General features: G+C 39.5%; 1 protein-coding gene across 1 annotated transcript in view; it reads left to right on the top strand.

Annotated features, from left to right (window-relative positions):
- The window catches only part of DNAJC15 (DnaJ heat shock protein family (Hsp40) member C15), a 67,076-nt gene that overhangs the window by 6,155 nt on the left and 39,536 nt on the right, over positions 1 to 21,385 (top strand). The window lies entirely within an intron of this gene.

Here is a 21,385-nt window from a genome sequence, read left to right as displayed (position 1 = left end):
ATATTTCTCCATCACAGCTACCATTTTGATGCAGAATTTATTCTTTTTTAAAAATTTTCTTCTGGTACAACTACTGTCTATCTTGAAACTTAAATGTTGCAGTCTCAAGATAGAAGTTTTAGCATTTTATAACACTTTCAGGCAGTTCATATTTATCTAGAAGGTTGTTTACTGCTTTTGCTGTTTTGGAAGAATATAATGCCTTAGGGAATTTGTAAACAATTTTGATGCATTTTTTTTTCCCCCAGCAGTAGCAGCTATGATGGAGTGGGCTGTTTTCCCAGTTCTCAGAAATTCTTTGATTCAAGATGGTGGAACATTTAAAGTAATGTGTGTTTGTGTGTGTGTGTGTTTTTCTGGTGGATATTTGAAACTAGGGGTAGTAACAGATACCTGACTTGGCCCACTTGTTGATTTGCTGGCATTATTTAAATAGTGCTTCTTCTCCTTTTTGAAACATGTCTTTTAAACTAAAATTAGATATTCTTTACAGGCAAGGACCAAGTTTTAAGGATCCTTGTTCTCTCAGTTCTCAGCATGGTACCAGCCTTGGTTACTGCGCTATAAATCCACTGAATAATTAAATTAACAAAGGAATGAAACAACTAGATGGAAGAAAAACAGAGGATTAGAGGACATGTTTTACAGTATGATGAACTGATGGCCTTAAGGAATAAAAATGACTAAGATAAATGATATTCTCTCTCTGTTTTTTTTTTTAATGGTAAAGAGAGGCATAAAATGTAAGCATGTATTAAATATTAGGTGTAGTCAGAGTACACATGATGCTCTGACTTCTTCTGACGTGCTTTTCCAAATTTTGGTAACTTTATTGCTTGATGCCTCTGATAACACAGGCAGTCTCCAACTCTGTTTTTAAAGTTTGTCGATTCAATTCAGTATAATAGATTTTTTTTTAACACCAAATACATAGAAGCTATATATGTGGTGTGTGTGGGGAGGAGATGAGTGAGCCAGGATTGCCACCCTCAAGGACAGAGGGCAGCAAACTTCTTTTGTAAAGGGCTGAATAGTATTTTAGGTTTGCAGACCTTATGGCTTCTGTCACACTACCAAACTCTGCTGTTGTAAAGCAGAAGCAGCCATAGACATACAGCCTAGCTGGAATGATGTTAAAGTTTTACTCACCAAGAACTTTATTACTGCATAGTACTTACAGTATTTCTAAAGGTGTTACGTGCTTTTGGTAAATTTTTTTTTAAATTAATTAATTAATTTTTATTTTTGGTTGCATTAGGTCTTTGTTGCTGTGTGTGGGCTTTCTCGTTGCAGAGCACGGGCTCTATGTTCGTGGGCTTCAGTAGTTGTGGCACGCAGGCTCTAGAGCGCAGGCTCAGTAGTTGTGGTCCATGGGCTTAGTTGCTCGCTGGAGGTAAAGAATTTTAAGTAAAAGTTTTAGTAAGTGCCATGAAATGATACCTAATTTGTATATTTCCATTTGGGGTAACCCATTTCGTTCTTTTCTTCCAGGCTAGAAAGCTTGTGATATTCTACTATTCAGAAACAGTTTAGAATCATTGACTCATTTACTCTCAGTTTTGTGTCAATGGATCTATTCCTAGCACTAAGTTTATTGTCTATATTTGATCAATATGGTAAGGTTTCTTAACTGAGATTTTGTAGGGGATTGTTTCAGGTGCTTGTAGTATAAAATCACTTTTGGCCAGTACAAAAGCTGTGACCATGTGGGATCTTCTCATGATTTTTGTTTTTTAATAACCTTTATTTTTTTTCTGAGTTTGTTTGTCCTCAAACAGTGCTTCCCAATCTTTTAAACTTTTTATAAGGTAACAAGTTTCATACCTGTCTCTTGCCCCCATAATATTAGTAATATCTTTTATTTTAATCATTGAATATATAAAAATAAGGTAAAAATTAATGATATGCATGAATGTATTGAGTTTATGATATGCAAACAAATAGTTAGGGAGGAAATGAACTAACATTTAGTGAATGCTGTTTACCAGGCACTGTATTATATTCTCCCGCTTCTCATAATAACCCATGAAGCTAGATGTTACTTTTCACCATTTTACATATAAGAAAACTGAGGATCCAAGAGGTTAATTAACTTTCTTAAGGTCATATAGCTAGTAAGTGGCAGGACTAGGATGTGAAACCAATTCTGACTCTAAAAGTCCTTGACTTTTATACTGTACCATATTATTTCTCCATCATTTAGATATCAGAAATTGATGAGATTCAACTCCAAGAAATGATATACAGTCTTGGTTTTTGTGGTACTTTTCATAGTCTTCAGAAGCTTCAAGATATGTTTTAAAATTCTGTTTTTTTAAATAAATTTATTTCATTTATTTATTTTTGGCTGTGTTGGGTCTTTGTTGCTGTGAGTGGGCTTTCTCTAGTTGTGGCGAGCGGGGGCTCCTCTTCTTTGTGGTGCATGGGCTTCTCACTGCGGTGGCTTCTCTTGTGGCAGACCACAGGCTCTAGGCACGCAGGCTTCAGTAGTTGTGGCACGCAGGCTTAGTAGTTGTGGCTCACGGGCTCTAGAGCACAGGCTCAGTAGTTGTGGTGCATGGGCTTAGTTGCTCCACGACATGTGGGATCTTCCCGGACCAGGGCTCAAACCCGTGTCCCCTGCGTTGGCAGGCGGGTTCTTAACCACCGTGCCACCAGGGAAGCCCTGTTTAAAAATTCTTAAACTTCAAAGCAGAGTTAATTTTATTTCACCTTAACTCAGAAAGGAAGAAAAGAATACTGTTTAATGAAATTAAGCTATAAGCATTGCTACTGTAAGAAATTACAGCCTTAAAGTAAAAGACCCTATTGTAAGGGAGTAAAAGTAGCTTTCAGGAAGTGGGATGATTTCCCAAGCAAGAAGAATAACCAAATTACAAGGTGTTGCAGGTAAGCCGAAAGAGAGAGTTTAAGGGGTGCTTGCCAGGGACTTCGAAGTCAGTATAGTAAAAGCTTGTAAGAGTACATGATAGGAGATGTGACACATATATACAATGGAATATTACTCAGCCATAAAAAGAAACGAAATTGAGTTATTTGTAGTGAGGTGGATGGACCTAGAGTCTGTCATACAGAGTGAAGTAAGTCAGAAAGAGAAAAATACCACATGCTAACACATATATATGGAATCTTAAAAAAAAAAAACTGGCTCTGATGAACCTAGTGGCAGGACAGGAATAAAGACGCAGACATAAAGAATGGACTTGAGGACATGGGGAGGGGGAAGGGTAAGATAGGATGAAATGAGAGAGTGGCATGGACATATATACACTACCAAATGTAAAATAGATAGCTAGTGGGAAACAGCCGCATAGCACAGGGAGATCAGCTCGGTGCTTTGTGACCACTTGGAGGGGTGGGATAGGGAGGGTGCGAGGGGGATGCAAGAGGGAGGAGATATGGGGATATATGTATACGTATAGCTCATTCACTTTGTTATATAGCAGAAACTAACACACCATTGTAAAGCAATTATACTCCAATAAAGATGTTAAAAAAAAGTACATGATAGGGAGGAGGCTAGCTAGAGACACAGCAAGATCACTTTTTTTTTTTTCTTGTTCTTTTTTTTTTCTATAAAGTACATTAGTCTCCTGTGCTTGTTTTTGCCTGACTCTTAGAGATTTTATGAAAATCACAATCACATAGCGGAGTGAGAGGAGACAGCAAGATCACTTTTATGATCAGGGTGCAAAATTAAGTGCAGGATTAAAAGGGAGATACCAAAGATGAGGTATATTTGTTTCTGTTGAAGAATTTGTTTTTAAAGTTTATTTTAAAGTAGACAGATCAGAGGGTTTTCTGACTTAAGAAGTTATTTATTAAACCCTTCTGACTGGTGGGATCTTCCACAACTTTTCTTTTTTTACCTTTATTTTTTCCCCTGATTTTAAAAGAAACAATTGTATAATATCATATAGTAATTGAAGTAGGTACCATTTATTGAATGTTTACCACATGTAAAATACTAGGTGATGTATATGTATGTCCTAATTTTTAAAAATTCATAGCAATCCAAGGAGGTAGGTATTGTTTATCTCATTTTACAGATGAGGAAGCTCTAGTATAGAGGTTAAGTAACTTAGCCAAGGTTATGTTGCTGACATGTAGAGAGCAATTCAAACCATATTTCTTTGAATTCCAAAGTCTGTGATCCAAAGATTTTGTTTTAGTGATAAAAGGTAGGTAATAAGAATATATAACTACTGTTAATGTTTTGTTTTATAGCATTCCATTTTTTTCCTGTGTGCGTATATGCTGAACATTCTGTCGTATAACTTGCTTTTATTCTCTAACGTGGTCTATAAACATTCCTCAATATATTATTTAATTGTGGATGCATATTTTAGTGTGCCTTAATTTATTTAATTATTCCCTTATTGTTGGATATTCAAATTGTTTCCAGTTTTATATATTATAAATAATGCAGTGATGCATATTCTCATATAAAAGTTTTTATGCACCTCTCTGATTATTTTCTGAGCCTAATGACATGAATATGTTTAAGGCTGTTGATTCCTATGGTGAAATTACCTTCAAGACAGATTGTCCCAATTTGAATTTGTAGCATCAGTTTGAGAATGTTCATTGAACCACTCCCTTGACAATTGTAAGGCTTTGAGTTGTTGGCTAAATGGATGCCTCTCATTATTAATGGCCTTTATACTGGAGTGTGACAGATTGCCACGTGGCCCCATCCAGAAGTTGAAGGAGATACTAGTAATCCTACTTTCATACTTAACAAACTGGTTAGTTTTATATTAAATGTAGGAGTTTTGAATGTACAACTTCTTGTTGGAGATTGAGGGAAGGTAAAATTTTGTGAAAAAAAAATAGGGAATTATATAAGGAGTGAGGACATCAAGGACCAGTGCTAGGATCTGACTTGACATTAGACAATTAAATGACACTATTTTCTCTGGATAATTTATCAAACTACCTAGGAAGAAGTTGTACAAGGCAAAAGGTTTGTGAATGGGCACTAAAGTCAGTTAGGGATGTTTCATTGAGTATGAGCTCACACTGGAAAGATAACTGAATGATTTTTATAATCTATTAAAAGACTGTAGGAGATTAAATTGTTGCTTGAAGACCTAGGCTCTGGTCTGGAATTAGGATACCTGTGTTCCAGTCCCAGTGCAGACACTGATAACAATTGCTGTGGCGCTTCCCTGGTGGCGCAGTGGTTAAGAATCCGCCTGCCAATGCAGGGGACACAGGTTTGAGCCCTGGTCCAGGAAGATCCCACATGCTGCGGAGCAACTAAGCCCGTGAGCCACAACTACTGAGCCCACGCGCCACAACTACTGGAGCCCATGCACAGCAACGAAGAGTAGCCCCCACTTGCCGCAACTAGAGAAAGCCCGCGTGCAACAATGAAGACCCAACGTAGCCAAAAATAAATAAATTAAAAACAAAACAAAACACAAACAAACAAACAAAAAACAATGGCTGCATCTTGGACAAGGCATGTGGCTATTCAGGACCTCAGTGTCTTCCTCCATAAAAATGGAGGAAGTGGAGTGGGTTTTGGCTAGATGTTTTCTGTCATTTCTTTCAGCTCTAAAAATGCCAACAAAACATTGGACATCTTATGGAAAGTATTGAAAATAAAACAGAAACATATCTTTTGTGTGTGTGTGTGTGTGTGTGTCGGGGGGGATCTTAGTTCCCCAACCAGGGATCGAACTGGGCCCCCTGCAGTGGAAGCACAGAGTCCTAACCACTGGACCACCACGGAATTCCAAAAACATATCTTTTCTGTATAAAAGTATAATGTGTCTGTTCCTAGAGTACTGTGTGTACTTCTGTTTGCACCTTTCAAAAGTCAAATAGAAATGGAACATTTCCTGAAAGAGAAAATATATAAATTAATTGGCGGGAGAAGTGTGTGATTGTGTGAGGGGGAAAGAGGCAGGGAAGGCTCATTTGAAGGTAGGCTAAAATAGTTTAGAACTTAATTCAGGAATAGTGTAGAACTCTTAATTCAGGAAGTTATTGGACAAAAATAATTTAATAAAAGTCAGTACAATAACAAAATGATAAAGGATATCTGTTAGGTAAAAAAAGTCCCTTTTCGGGCTTCCCTGGTGGCGCAGTGGTTGAGAGTCCGCCTGCCGATGCAGGGGACACGGGTTCGTGCCCCGGTCCTGGGAGGATCCCACATGCCGTGGAGCGGCTGGACCCGTGAGCCATGGCCGCTGGGCCTGTGCGTCCGGAGCCTGTGCTCCGCAAGGGGGAGAGGCCACAGCAGTGAGAGGCCCGCGTAACGCAAAAAAAAAAAAAAAAAAAAAAAGTCCCTTTTCTCCAAATTTTAGATAATAGAACTAAGGAAAATCCTTAAATTTGAAAGAGAGAAGTTTAGGGCCAGTGAATAAAATAGCAGTGACGAACAAGTTAAAGAAACTAACTCCTAGAACTAAATGAACCTTGAATTGCCCAGAAGACCAAGCTTTTTAGAGCAGATATATCTGAAGCTTCAGGCCAAAGAACACGTCTCACAAGCTTCACTGATAGACTTGACACATGTAGCATGAACAGCCACAGAGCACGGATGTAAAGTTTGCCATAGTTCTTACTTCCTAACAGATATCTTCCAAACACTGAAGTCATCTTTCAGTATCATTCTGGTTTAATTTTCTAATTAGAATTTGGCTTTGAAAATCTTCCCCCTTTTTGGCCTGTCTGCTTAGGGTTATTATCTTGAGATGATTCCATATTGTTAAATAGATGGAAGTTGACCTTATATTTTACAAGTTGTCTGCTCTGTGTTTGAAATATTTCATAGGTTACTGGTCTAGTCTGTATTTAACATATTCTGTAGATATTTAACATACTCTGTAGATGATCCCTGCCCTCCAACATACACATATGTTCAATTGCAATAACCTAAGGTCACCGTGAGTTAAGGGCAGATTCTCAATCAGAATTCAGGTTTTCCAGCTTCTAACCTTTGTTCTCTCCTGTATCCTCCCTTTTCCCTCTTGGTCTAGCATTGACCCTATCCTTCAGTTTTATCTGGACTCTTCTCAGAAGCCATCTATGACCCAGAAGCAGAGTACTTAGCAACTGGCCACCTGTCCACCTAACCATCTACACACACATTCATCCATCCAGTCAATTAACACTAACTTTTATTTAACCCATACGTATTCTAGGAATACAAAGATGAATAATGCCTGCTTCTTGCTCTCTAGAGGCTCACAGTTTAGTAAAGGAGACAAGTTATGAAGTTGTGGTCTGGAATTACAATAGACAAATAAACTGGGATGTAGAGAGGTGGGAGTACTTGAATAGGGGAGAGGGTACTGTTGGCATTGATTTCTTTCATATTTGGAAATTTACTTGTTCCTGCTGCCTATCTAGAGTCATTCCATTTTTCTTTGTTATTTAGTAACTGAGAAGCCATATATATACCAGGCATCCTTCTGTGTTAGGGACTGGGGTCAATAATACTATCCTTTTTTTTTTTTTATTAGTTTCTGCTTTATAACAAAGTGAATCAGTCATATATATACATCTGTTCCCTCATCCCTTCCCTCTTGCGTCTCCCTCCCTCCCACCCTCCCTGTCCCACCCCTCCAGGCGTTCACAAAGCACCGAGCTGATCTCCCTGTGCTATGCGGCTGCTTCCCACTATCTATCTACCTTACGTTTGGTAGTGTATATATGTCCATGCCTTTCTTTCGCTTTGTCACAGCTTACTATCTTTATGTGAACAGTGGTGAAACAGAAGGGTGGAGACATATTAGACTCAACTGAATGAGGGTAGTAGGGATATGACTCAGATACCCCAACTCCCTTACTCAGAGCCAGCAGCCTCAGAGGATGGAGAGCTTATTTTGGGAGGTGACCTGGTCCAGACACAGGTAGGGACCAGCTCACAGGGAAAACATGTAAGGGTAAGTGCAAGTTTCTTTTTTTTTTTTTTTTGCTGTACGCGGGCCTCTCACTGTTGTGGCCTCTCCCGTTGCGGAGCACAGGCTCCGGACGCACAGGCTCAGCGGCCATGGCTCACGGGCCCAGCCGCTCCGCGGCATGTGGGATCCTCCCAGACCGGGACACGAACCCGTGTCCCCTGCATCGGCAGGCGGACTCTCAACCACTGCGCCACCAGGGAGGCCCGCAAGTTTCTCATTGGCAGCCTCTGATCAAATATCTGCTGAAACCGTCTTTCAGCGTCTTACTTCCACTATGCCCTACTAGCACTGACTTACTAAATAGTAATAAAGATAGAAAAATGGAATCTCGCCCTCAGGTTAAACCTAGTGTTAAAGTGAAAGTTTTTACCAATTAAAAAAAAAAGTCAATTACTATATTTTTATAATCGTATACACCTTAAAGAGAGTTTTTAGTGCATACTTGTTTCAAATTTGATGGAATGTGTTAACACTAATTAGTAAAATCTGTGCACTAGATTATTCTCAGCACATTGGTTATCTCAGTGTAGCTGTATAAAGCAGTGGATCTTAACTCCAGTGTCTCTGCACATTGATGAGGTATCATGAGGTAACATGACAAAAGGGATGGGGTTACAACCATGTGCCTTTGCAAATAGCCTAGAGGGAATCTTATCTGTGGTCCATGATCTGATTTAAAATCTGGTCCTAAGAGAGGGTGTGTCATGTGTCAACTTTTGAGAGTCATTGACAGCTAGAATAACCATCCCTTTATTATCCTAAGAAATATTTCTGGCTAAAAATCTAGTAAGTTCTAAAAGAAATTAGATAAATTTACGGAGAAATAAAATATAAAAGCAAACTAGTAAGTTTTTGAGGACTCGCAGGTTTTGTTTTGAGATTGTGAATCAGTTTGTAACCTTTGTGAGGTGACCTTGTTGATCCATATCTCTACCCCTAGTACAGTGCCTGGTTTGTAGTAAGTACCCCGATTAAATGTTTAAATAAATGTTGAATTAGTGAATAATGAATGAGTTAGGGCGATATACCTAAAAACATTATTTTCTGGTCCTGAAACACAGTAGAAATATGTATCAGCCAGGGTTCTCCAAAGAAACAGAACTAAGTAGAATGTATTATTTGTCTATTTCCAGGAATTGGCTTACACAGTTGTGTGGGCTGGCAAGTCTAAAATTTGTAGGGCAGGCCTGCAGGCTGGCAACTTTCAGACAGCAGCTAAGTCTTGAGGCTTCCTCAGGGAAATCTCAGTTTTCTTAAGACCTTTCAACTGATTGGATGAGTTACACCTATGCTATCAAAGATAAACTGCTTTACTTAATCAAGTCAGCTGATTATAGATGTTAGCCACATGTACCAAATACCAACACAGCAACACCTAGATTGAGGTTTAATTGACTGAGCTAGACAAACTGACACATAAAGTGAACCATCACAGTGTCCTTGGGTTTGAGAACTTGAAGCCAAATGTGCAGCCTGGTTTGGCAAACCTGTGATGAACCCAGGGACTCCTGGTACTCTCTGAGGCGACCAGGACTAGGTTGGTGTTGGGACAGGACTTTCTGACTAGTCACATTTAACGTGAACAAAGAAAGCTGCGTGCGTTATTAGAGACAAGGTTTGTATCAGTGGGTCACTGAGTAAATGCTAATATTCGTAAGATCATCAGTTACAGCAAGGATTTAAGTTTGGAGAATTTTTTGTTATTAGAGTGGAGAAGTACTCATTTGTTCTGAGCCTGAGAGTTTTGTTTCTTATTATGTTTGCTTTTGGATTTTGTTTTACTGTTGCAGTTTGTTTTTGTTTTGCCCTTTTATTTACTCTCTAGTCATGCTGCAGATATTAATGCTTGCCTATGGTTTAAAATAAATTAAGTGACTTTAAAGTCAAGCAAGTAAGATGTAGTTAACATAGCTTTTTCTTTTTACTTAATTTAAAATTTTCACTTAAATTAATTAAAGAATTGGTGCTTTGAGAGAAGTTCAAGTGTATTTTTTTTTTGGCAATGGAACAGTAATGGTAAGGGCCAGGTGGATTTAGATATGAAAATCTGGGACATTCATGCCAGCTTGAAAATTTTAGGGAAGGATAATTGTAAAAATTCTCTTCCTAATGTCATTTTATCATGTCTGACACTTTTTCTGGAATATAAATTCCCTTGCTCTCCTTCTTTTGATCTGCATGTGCACTACCTCTCTTTCTCAAATTCTGATTTGCCAAGCAGTCTTTCTTGTTTCTTCCTTTTTTTCTCCTTTCCACTTGCTGTTTAAATTCAAAGAGCTTTCTTTGTAGAAATTGAACCAAATAATAAGGCAGCATAAAACACTGAGTTCAGCAGAAAGTGATTTGCTTGTGATTAACCCTTGAGAACTGAGCCACTGCAAGATAACAAAGAAAGGATGTATTTTGAGACAACCTGCTCATTCTTCTTTTCCATTAGTAGATGAGACCGTTTCTTCCCCAGGTGTTAGGAATTCCTGTACAGCTTTGCTTGAGTTTCACTTATCACACTGAGGGTGGCATGTTTTTAGAAAAGCAAGACCGAAGAAGCTTATGACAGCCCTTCCCTCTGCCCCACTCCCTCTCACAGACTTTCCTCCCAGCAAAAGGCAACTCCATTCTTCCAGTTGTGCAAGGCAGTAACCTTGACATTCTTTCCCCCCAGCTTTACTGAGGTATAATTGACAAATAAAGATTGTATATATGTAAGGTGGACAACACGATTTAATAGACATATACATTGTGAAATGATCACCATAATTCAAGCTAATTAACACATTGGTCACCTCACATTGTTACCTTCTGTGTGTATATGTGTGTGTGTGCGTGCACACACGTGTGCACATGTATGTACACATACGGTGAGAAAGCTTAGGTCTACTACTCTTAGCAAATTTCAAGTATAAAACTTACTCATCTTACAGGAACTTTGACCCACATCACCCCACTTCTCCCACCCCAGCCTCTGTTAACTGCTGTTCTACTGTCTGCTTCCATGAGTTTTTTGACTTTTTTAGATTCCACATGTATGTGAGATCAATCAATATTTGTCTTTCTGTGTCTGGTTTTATTTCACTTTGTGTAATGTCCTCCAGGTTCATCCATGTTGTCACAAATGCTAGACTTTCCTTCTTTTTATGGGTGAATAATATTCCACTGTACATAGGCACCACACTTTCTTTATCCATTCATCATCTTCTCTTTCTTTTATACCTCACATCTGGTCTCTCAACAAATGTTGGCTTTGGAAAAATTAATTTATTTATTTGTTTTTATTTATTTATTTTTGGCTGCATTGGGTCTTTGTTGCTGCGCATGGGCTTTCTCTAGTTGCAGCGAGCGGGGGCTACTCTTCGTTGCAGCGTGCAGGCTTCTTACTGTGGTGGCTTCTCTTGTTGCAGAGCATGAGCTCTAGGCACGCGGTCTTTAGTAGTTGTGGCGCACGGGCTTAGTTGCTCCACAGCACGTGGGATCTTCCCCGACCAGGGCTCGAACCCGTGTCCCCTGCATTGGCAGGTGGATTCTTTTTTTTTTTTTTTTTTCGGTATGCGGGCCTCTCACTGTTGAGGCCTCTCCCGTTGCGGAGCACAGGCTCCGGACACGCAGGCTCAGCGGCCATGGCTCACGGGCCCAGCCGCTCCGCGGCATGTGGGATCCTCCCGGACCGGGGCACGAACCCGTGTCCCCTGCATCGGCAGGCGGACTCTCAACCACTGCGCCACCAGGGAAGCCCTGGCAGGTGGATTCTTAACCACTGTGCCACCAGGGAAGTCCCCACACGTAATTCTTTGGCTGCTTAATTTTCTTCATAGCACATGTCACTCTCTGTTGTATATTTTTCTGATTTCTATTGTTTATTGTCTATCTCTTTGAAATACTCAGAGATGGGAGAGTCTCCAAATGGCTGCTTGAAAAAATGTCTGACTTTTTTTATTTGGAGTTTTGTTATTTTTCTTTGTTTAACAATTCAGTTACTCCATCATGTTTTTCTACATGGATCTGTGAATTATATTCATTTCATTTTTGTAATGAAATTTACCTGGCACAGGCCCTTAACTTCATTTTCTTTTTCTTCTGTGAGACTTCTGGATATATATACCTGGTCCAGAATATTTTGAGACATGATTATGTGTTAATTTCTTGATTAAATTTAACTATCATTTTCCATTATATTTTCCCATTTCAATCATAATTCCATCCACTAGCAGATACCAATACAGTACACAAATAATTCAAGTTCCAAAAGGCATCTGGATAGTGGGGATGCTTCTTAAGATCATTTTCATCCCATTATATTAACTTCTGAGAACCTACTATGTACTAGGTACTTTGTTAGATTTCAGAAATCCAAAGAGGTAAACAGTCCCTACCTCCAGAAGCTCACATTTTAGCAAGGGTTTGAAATAGGTAAGCCATTATTAAATAATGTGCTATGTACTATAATAGAACTGCTAAGTACCATGGGGTCACTAAAAAGTTTTACTTGAGTGAGGAGATGGGTGGCGTAAGTTTTACCTGGAGGTGACCTTAAAGCTATTTGAAATAAGCAGGGATTTTCCAGGAGGAATGAGCAGAGAACAGAAAGGATTAAGAGTAAAATTGTGGGAGCGAAGAAAGAACTAACAGACATCTGCCATGTTTACACAGTGCGTTGGTCATTTTTCATAATCTTTTCTCATAAATCATTTTGAGCACACTGTGATTAGGTTTTCACATTCCCACATTCCCATTTTATAGATGAGGAAATGGGCCTAGAGAGATCAGCTTAGGGTCACAGATTTGGTAAATGTTGAGCTGGAATTGGAGGCCAGGCCTGATTAACTTTGAAGCACATGGATTATACATTTAGGGGTGAAAGGGTGGAAGATTGAGGAAGTTCATGCTTGCTTCATGGGTGAAAAACATGAAGGCTAATGAAAAAAGTAAAATTTAGAACAGTAAGGGCAAAAAGGAATGGGGAATGGTATGAATCAAGGATGAAGGAGATGATGATACTGAGTGGATTTGAAAGGCCAGCCGCCATCAGAAACCATAATTTTGTAATGGTGCTATGTAGTGTGTTCATAAGACTTTTCTCCAGTCAGCTTTAGCAGTCTAGGCAGAGGATTCTTTTTTTTTTTTTTTAATAATTATTTATTTATTCTATTTATTTATTTGGTTGTGCCGGGTCTTATATGTGGCACGTGGGCTCCTTTGTTGCAGCTTGCAGGCAAGCTGTGGCATGCGTGTGGGAGCTAGTTTCCTGACCAGGGATCGAACCCCGGCCCCCTGCATTGGGAGTGCAGAGTCTTAACCACTGTGCCATCAGGGAAGTCCCTAGGCAGAGGATTCGTTATGGTAACTCTCCAACCATTTTAAATCAGTCAGTGATTTCACTGGGAATTTACTGTTCATTAATTTCTGCAATGCTATTATACATATGCTTGGACATTTTAAAATCTAAAATATTCATGCATTGTGTATGGTCAAAGGGGATGCAGTGAAAATTATGCTTTTTGGCATTTTTGAGAAATATAATCTAAAGTTGTCATGAATTTTTTAAAACTTAATTAAATACCATTGGCCAATAACACATAAATTAGTTATATGTGTACATATCATCTTTGTTTTCTGTGGTGACTATGATGAGATTGTTAAAAACTGAATGTCCAAATTTGGTATGAATGGAATTTTTCTATTTTTCTTATATTGACCACTTTCCCCAAACACTGGTCTGGACCAGTTGTAAAAGAATTAGTTGGTAGAATTTTGAACTGATTTGTAACTGTATTAGTTTTTAGGTATATATGTGCACATATATACCTTTTTTATAGAAAGATCAACTTGTTATAAATACGTGCTCACATAACTTTATATAGAAAAAAATGTATCTAAGAATTTATTTAGATCTTCTGCAGGCCTAGAAAGTGTTAGCTACTTTTCTAACCATCTGAACCTTCAAAGAAAAAGTCTCAAAACTAAAACTTCCTGAAGGCAGCCTTGTGGATGTTTAAAACAACAACAACAAAAATACCTTGTATGGCATCCACATTTACCATCTACTGTCTCCTACATATGTTTGACACCTATGGCCCTTTTAGCTTAGGCCAGAGTACAGGTGTATACATATCTTTCTTTTTAAATCACACCTCCTGTCTTATTTTCAGCCCATATTCTAATTTCCCTAAGTCAAGGAAGTAGCAACATTTCCCTAGTTTCTGTAAAAACACAGATGTAACGTGATATCAGTCTAGTTGCATGAGCAATCATAGACATTTAACCTGGTTATTGCCTAGTTGGTAGACAATGACGGCACTTACGGTACTAACCCTATGCCTCACTCTCCATTTTGGTTTTAAATTGTCTTTTCAATGTCGTTTTTGTTCTGTTACTGGCAATTTAGTTTTAAAGCGTCATTGTTTAAAAAAACATTCAGAATAAAAATTGAAGCACATCATTGTGCTTGACATAGATCAAAGATGGTGTTACATATATAAAAGAAATAAAATAGATCCTGTTAGCCTGAAGGTACAACACTGAAGTTTAAGTAAATGTGAAATAGCATAGTGATAAAGCATATGTGAAATTTTTTTCAACAGTAGTCAAATAGACAAGATGTTGATGGAATTCTCTGATATTTACACAGTTATGCCAAATGAACCATGAGCTTTCTTTTTTTTTAAGCCCCAGTATGCTTTAGATGTTATTTTACTTAAAAAAATTTAAGGTCAGATAAAGGTATGGCTGAGAATTCTGCGTGAACTACTTGCTCAGATTTCAGGTGGATTTTCCTGTGCTTCCTGTCTTCTGTATTTGCAACTAGATGATCTCTTTTTTCTGTTTGGGTCATTCACATATGGGGAGAGTTGGTGGGATTTGTTGTTTTAGAGCTCTCTAAATTTGTGTCTGAAAAAAAAATACAAATGACTTTCTAGTGACTGAAAAACAGGTAGTAGATAAATATTTTTCTCTAGGAAACAAATAATATTCTTATTCTGGACCGTTTGAGGTTAAAGTTTTAACTTATTTGCTTATTTCTCTGACAGTATTTCCATAGAAAACTTTATGCAGAGGACCTTTATTCTTATTACAGAGTACAGAAATCTGGTAGTGCAGGATGCATAATAGTTTTAAAATTTCCAGTTGAGTTCTACTTCCAAATAATAGATTTTTGTTATCAATTGTTTATGCTCAAAAAGTACAAACTATTTTAATATCAAATTAATTGAAAATACTATTAAAGAGGTAAATCAGATACAGTCCCCTTCCAATAAGTAATTTAATTCCAATAAGAAATGAGTTGTTGATTAGCTATGCTAATACTTTGTCCATTTTCAGTGTGGATGAGTAAGACTTGATTGCAGTTTGGGGTCATGTATTGAACATTCTTATTTGCTCCAATGATCTACCTAATTTCGGTTTGTTTTTGTTGTTTTTAAAGGTTGCAAGGCCTTTAGTGTTTATCTTTCTATAAAGTTAGTCTTCATAAATAGAGATTAATTCTGGCATTAGCATTATTTTTCTTATTGTACTATTGTTGAATGAATGAGAAATGCTATGGGAACATATGTATATGTATAACTGATTCACCTTGTTATAAAGCAGAAACTAACACACCATTGTTAAGCAATTATACTCCAATAAAGATGTAAAAAAAAAAAGAGAGAAGTGAAATATAAATGGCAGGTCTTCTGATATGCTCTAGGAGCTCAAAGTAAATGAAACACCCTTCTTATTTCAGTGGGCATTTGTTTATTTTTAATTTTTCTTTTTTTTCTTTTTTTTTTTTTGGCTGTGTTGGGACTTCATTGCTGCACGTGGGCTTCCTGTAGTTGTGGCGAGTGGGGGCCACTCTTCGTTGCAGTGTGTGGGCTTCTCATTGCGGTGGCTTCTCTTGTTGCGGAGCACGGGCCCTAGAGTGCGCGGGCTTCAGTAATTGCGGTGCATGGGTTTCAGTAGTTGCAGCGCACAGGCTCCAGAGTGCAGGCTCGGTAGTGTGGCGCACGGGTTTAGTTGCTCTGCGGCATATGGCATCTTCCTGGACCAGGGATCCAACTCGTGTCCCCTGCATTGGCAGGCAGATTCTTAACCACTGTGCCACCAGGGAAGTCCACATTTATTTAAAAAATTTTTTTTAATTAATTTATTTATTTTTGGCTGTGTTGGGTCTTCGTTGCTGCACGTGGGCTTTCTCTAGTTGTGGTGGGCAGGGGCTACTCTTCGTTTCAGTGAACGGGCTTCTCATTGTGGTGGCTTGTCTTGTTGCGGAGCATGGGCTCTAGGCACGTGGGCTTCAGTAGTTGTGGCTCGTGGGCTCTAGAGTGCAGGCTTGGTAGTTGTGGCACTCAGGCTTAGCTGCTCCACGGCACGTGGGATCTTCTTAGACCAGGGATCCAACCGGTGTCCCCTGAATTGGCAGGTGGACTCTCAACCACTGCGCCATGAGGGAAGCCCCACATTTATTTTTTAGAGGTTCTCATGTTGGGGATTGTGAGCTGAAGGGCTTCAGGGAAACCCATGGATTCCCTCAAATTATACACAAAAATACTTGTGCTTTTCTAGTGTGTATATATGTATTTGTGCTTTTCTAAGGTGTGGATCCATAGAGTTCATCACATTTTTTAAAAGCTCTTGTTATCTAGAAAAGCTTAAGGAGACAGAACACATCTAAGCATACATTAGTGAAATAAATACGACAGGTTAAAAATAAAGATCTTTGGGAGATTAGCATAAACGTTGGAGGCTCACCATGTTTAGCATCCTGTAGAGGACCTATTTGATATAGGCCTTTGCCTTGTTGTGTATAGTGACTGGTGTACAGTCATGCTTGTATCATTGAGGGTCCTGGTAGTAATGGATGGTTTTTTGGAACATAGTTTAATGAAGGGACTATTTGCAGAGTTGTGGGCATAGCTTAAAGTAACCAAAAAGGGATGATGAATCACACAGGGACTAGCACTGGTTGGAAACAGTTATCCACTCAGGCAAAGAGGCAAGGGGTTGGGAACTATGCTCCAGAACCCAGTGAGAGTTACAGGTATGGAAGAGGAGCCACTCAACAAGAGCCATGGCCAAAGAGGAAATATAGCAGGGAATAAGTTGTACTATTGTTTCTACCTCCTTCCACTCTTTGCTTTTCTGCTGATGCTTCCTGTTGGGAAACAGTTTCATGTGCATAGCCTTTCAACCCCTCTTGGCCTCGTAAGAATGGGGGTCTTAGATGTGGAACACTTCCTTACCAAGAGATGAGGAGCTCACACAACCTGTACTTTGTGGGATTATCGTCCCCTGTTTCAGGCTTGCCCCCAGCTTTCAGTATTTCACACTCTAGGGATAGTGTGAGATAAAGAGGGGGAGGGTGCTCATGGGCCAATTTCCCTTTGTCCGCTGGCTGGCAGCCACTAGCCGTATGAGACCAGTGCACGTGACTGGAGCTGATCTTACTCTGTCTCTTCTCTATGTGAGTAAATCATCGTTCTACCCAGTGCTTGACTGTTGTGTTTTCCTTCACAACCTTGATACCAAGATATAATGGGCAGAAATGTATAGTGTCCTTTTCTGGGATTGGTAACCAGTGCATGGTGTTCTGTTCAACACTTCCTCTCATTGGCAAAACCCAACCAGAAGCGAGAGAGGGCAAGCGAGGACTGGATAATGTAGTCTTTTGAGATAAGGGAAGACGGAGGTAAAGAGCAAGGCAGAGAAGGGTGGAAAATGAATCTGGAGAGACAAATGGAGAATAATCATCAGAGTACTCAATACTTAATTTGTTAAATTAAATTGAATTTTTAATTATTAAACACAATTGAGCCTTACATATTGTTAGATTAAAGTGAAAAATAGTCAAATGTCTGATGATTTAATGTTTCTGATATAAACACCTTGACATAAAAATCTCTTTAGAATAATGAGGCAACTATTTGTCTCATATATATATATTTGAATAGTAGAAATAATAAAAATGATGCAATAATCAACCTATAAAATTGTGAAATTAAAATAACTCAACTTTTCAAGACTTTGTGTTTTTCAAAGATGCATTTTTCAAAATGTGAAAATTTGGATTATCTAACCTAGAGAAGACCAATTCATTTTCCATGGCCTACTTCAAAAACAACTTCTGTGAATCTTCTTTTACTTGGACAAATTTAAGAGTTTGTGAAACATTGTTCGTATTTCTGTTACACCACTTACGTTCCTAATAGCTAGTTATTCTTATTGATAACATTAAAGTGGTTCACGTTTACTGCCTGTTTACTATGTGCCAAGCCACTGTGCTAAGTCCTTTACATACATTATTAATATTATCCTCAGAATAACCCTAGAAGTGTAGATATTATTGCTTGGTGCTTGATGCATCAGTGGATAGAACAAATTCCACAAAGGCCAGAGATCTTTATATTCTTGTATTAATATTTCTACAACATTTTGGTTTTGTGGTTATTGTTAGTATTCATATGTTTATTAGCCATTTAGATTTTTTTCTATGAAGTCCCTGACCTACTCTTTTTAAAAAAATATTTTATTTATTTATTTATTTTTGGCTGTGTTGGGTCTTAGTTGTGACACACGGGATCTTCAATGCGGCATGTGGGATCTTTCTTTCTTTTTTTTTTTTTTTTACATCTTTATTGGAGTATAATTGCTTTATAATGGTGTGTTAGTTTCTGCTTTATAACAAAGTGAATCAGTTATACATATACATATGTTCCCATATCTCTTCCCTCTTGCGTCTCCCTCCCTCCCACCCTCCCTATCCCACCCCTCCAGGTGGTCACAAAGCAACGAGCTGATCTCCCTGTGCTGTGTGGCTGCTTCCCACTAACTATCTATTTTACGTTTGGTAGTGTATATATGTCCATGCCACTCTCTCGCTTTGTCACAGCTTACCCTTCCCCCTCCCCATATCCTCTTAGTTGTGACACATGGGATCTTCGATGCGGCATGTGGGATCTTTCGTTGCAGCACGTGGGCTCTTTGTTGTGGCACATGGGCTTAGTTGCCCCGCGGCATGTGGGATCTTAGTTCCCCTACCAGGGATCAAACCCGTGTCTCCTGTATTAGAAAGCAGATTCTTTACCACTGGACCCACCAGGGAAGTCCCCCTGGACTCTTTTGTTCATTTTCTACTGGATCATCTGTCTTTTTAATGTGGAAGAATTCTCTGTATTTTTGGGTATGTGCTTATCGTTATGTGTTGCAAATGACTTCTCCCAGTGGCTGGTTCAAGCTGAAATATTAAGAATACGTCAGATCTTGATAGGCAAAGATAAATATTTCTAGTCAGATGAAAGAATAAACAAGTTTTATGAGGAAGGAAAATAAATTCACACATGAAAACAGTTGAGTACATTTAAAAAATAAATTTATTTATTTATTTATTTATTTATTTATTTATTTATTTATTTATGGCCGAGTTGGGTCTTCGTTGCTGCGTGCAGGCTTTCTCTAGTTGCGGTGAGTGGGGGCTACTCTTCGTTGCGGTGCGCAGGCTTCTCACTGCGGTGGCTTCTCTTGATGCAGAGCACTGGCTCTAGGCGCGTGGGCTTCAGCAGTTGTGGTGCCCTGGCTCAGTAGTTGTGGTTCACAGGCTCAGTAGTTGTGGCGCACAGGCTTTGTTGCTCCGTGGCATATGGGATCTTCCCAGACCAGGGCTCGAACCCATGTCCTCTGCATTGGCAGGTGGATTCTTAACCACTGAGTCACCAAGGAAGCCCCAGTTGAGTACTTTGGTTGGACTGAGGATCCTTAAAGTGAACCAATGGAAAATAAGACTGGAAAACTCAAAATATGTAACCCCTGGGAAAATCTAGAAAATGGCAAAAATATACCTCAACAGAACATCTTCTTGAAATCAATACTCGTTTCCCTTCAGTTCAGGAGTAATTACGTCTAGACCACCTGAAGGGAACCTCAAAGACTGTTTGGCCTCTTGCTAGCTAGCTCTAGGCTTGTCCTTCTCTGCCAGGGAAAGAATCTTCCTTCACTGAGATTGCCCTAGTGCTCTTCCTGGGGAAAAGGTGAAGCTTAGAACTAGAGCCGAGGACTCCCCTGGTGGCGCAGTGGTTAAGAATCCGCCTGCCAACGCAGGAGACGGGTTCCAGCCCTGGTCCAGGAAGATCCCACCTTCCGCAGAGTAACTAAGCCTGTGTGCCACAACTACTGAGCATGCAGTCTAGAACCTGCGAGCCACAACTACTGAGCCCACATGCCACAACTACTGAAGCCCGCGCGCCTAGAGCCTGTGCTCCGCAACAAGAGAAGCCACCGCAATGAGAAGCCCGCACGCTGCAGCGAAGAGTAGATCCCGCTCACCGCAACTAGAGAAAGGCCGTGTGCAGCAACGAAGACTCAGTGAAGCAAAATAAATAAATAAATAGATTTTTTTTAAAAAAGTCTAACTCTTTTTAAAAAAAAGAACTGGAACTGAGGAGGGGAAACCTAGATGAACTTTCCTCATCTCGTCTATGAAGAGCTCTAGACTTCTAAGAGAGAGTTACTGGGTGTTAAAGTTAGAGCACCTTCATACAGTTGGCCTTTGTGTCTTGATGTTTATCCTTATGGAGTCTCCTATTGACGACTTGGGGCTTTGATTTCCTAAGATTTGCATTCTCTTACAGAACTTGAAAACTGATGGCTATAGGGCTTTCAGGTTTTACTATCCATCTAGTCTCAGCCTCCATCTTATGATTTCTGCCGTACTGTTGTGAAATGACTCCATTCTATTCCCTAGTGAGATTATTGTAGCTTTTTTTTTAGTTTTTGGATCTTACGGGTTTGCCTCTTTCACCACTAACCAGACAAAAACCGTTTCTATAGTGTCTCTCCTTAATTCTGATCCCATCAAAATTTGATTTGGCTGCAAGTACCTGAAAACTGAAAATAGTAGTATCATCTTAGGAAGACAATTTTATTTATTTATTAAAAAAAAATTTTTTTTGCAGTACGCGGGCCTCTCACTGTTGTGGCCTCTCCTGTTGCGGAGCACAGGCTCCGGACGCACAGGCTCAGCAGCCATGGCTCATGGGCCCAGCCACTCCGTGGCATGTGGGATCTTCCCGGACCCGGGCACGTACCCGTGTCCCCTGCATCGGCAGGCGGACTCTCAACCACTGCGCCACCAGGGAAGCCCAATTTTTATCTCATGTAAATAGAAGCAGTCCAGGGGTGCTGTGGCAGCTACATGATCCTCCAGGACGCGGTCTCCTTTCATCTCATTGTTCTTCCTTCCTTATCTGACATGGCAGCTCCTGGTATAATGTCTACATTGCAGCCAGCAGGAAGGAGGAATGGAAAGGGAGAAGGACAGTCCACCGTCCCATGAAGGACTTCTCTGAGGCTGCACACACCACTCTGCTTATATCCTATAAGCCAACACTTAGTAAACATAGCTGTACCTAAGTCTAAGCGGGGGCTTGGAAATATGTGTCTGGCTAAAAATAGGAATTTTGATCCTGTAGAAGAAGGGGAAAATGGATCTTGGGGGGCAA

This window comes from Mesoplodon mirus, assembly GCF_964341445.2.
Source record: "Mesoplodon mirus genome assembly, chromosome: 17".
Taxonomy (NCBI): Eukaryota; Metazoa; Chordata; class Mammalia; order Artiodactyla; family Ziphiidae; genus Mesoplodon; species Mesoplodon mirus.
This window is presented reverse-complemented; position numbering and strand designations above follow the sequence as displayed.